The following is a 1032-nucleotide window of genomic DNA, read 5'->3' as shown; positions in this document are numbered from 1 at the left end:
CCATGAATAGAGGTTTGGATTTTTATCACGAATGCCCTCTTTGTTAGGTCCAGACAATAATAGGGTAGTTTCCATCATCAAAGAAAACGAAAGGCATTGATTGCGATTCGTTACCCACCATTAGTGTATTAATAATATACAAATTATTCAGTTTTAGAAATCCCAGTTTAGACGAATGTAAATGCTCAATTTTTACCTCATTTGAAATAAATACACCAAAGGATGAAGTTCGCCATGAAAAAATATTTGACTTAGCCGGGATTCGAACCCGGATCTCCCGATTGCCGGTCAGGCGTGCTACCAGTTACACCACCAAGCCATCTTCTCAGAGCGAACTTCGGGATGGGTTTTACCGAACAAGATGTTGACGTCACAAGTCCACACTGTGGCACATGTGGCGAGGGTCGTGCTTACTAAGCCACTGTCGGGGAGAAAATTTGAAATAGGCTATATTGACGCCCATGCGATACCACTATCCGTGACGTTACAGGGGCCCATATGCTATACGAATTGTCAGGAGTTTTACATCGTCTGAGATTACCAATGCATGCATGAGACACAAATCTCAGGGAAAAATCTCTTAATCATCACCTATTAAAATTGTCTATATTTGTAAAGTTTCCTTCGTTTGATAGGGTATTAATAATCCTTATTTAAGCCAAGCACTACATCCTAGCAGGGTAATCTGCTATCTGCTAGCAGCCTGCATTATAGCGGCGCTCATAGCCTCGCACCAAGGTGGCATCACACGGCGACAGCCGGTACCAGAATGACGTCACACGGGCTTTTCCCAGCATTCATACTCAGCCGTCGCGTTTTCGCGGTCTTGAAAATTTTCACTTGTCATTTTATCGCGAAAAATAGATATCGTCATTTAAAAATCTAAAACCGTGAAATACATGCTCCATGATTACTAATATTTCAATTTAGGCAGTAAAAAAGACATAGGAAACCAGCCTAATACTGATTTTGGCAGTACTTCTTTTATCCCAAATAACACTGTTCCCGTGGTATTTTAATTATTCTACGTGT

The 1032-nt window shown here is 41.0% G+C and overlaps 1 non-coding gene across 1 annotated transcript; it reads right to left on the bottom strand.

The window, feature by feature from the left end:
* Positions 1-247: 247 nt before the first annotated feature.
* Positions 248-319, bottom strand: Trnaa-ggc. Its single transcript has one exon. It is a non-coding gene; the product is annotated as a tRNA-Ala (tRNA).
* Between the last annotated feature and the right edge of the window lie 713 nt (positions 320-1032).

Source organism: Ischnura elegans, chromosome 6 (genome assembly GCF_921293095.1).
Source record: "Ischnura elegans chromosome 6, ioIscEleg1.1, whole genome shotgun sequence".
Lineage (NCBI taxonomy): Eukaryota > Metazoa > Arthropoda > Insecta > Odonata > Coenagrionidae > Ischnura > Ischnura elegans.
The sequence above is the reverse complement of the archived record's forward strand: the minus strand, read 5'-3'. Positions and strand labels throughout refer to the sequence as shown.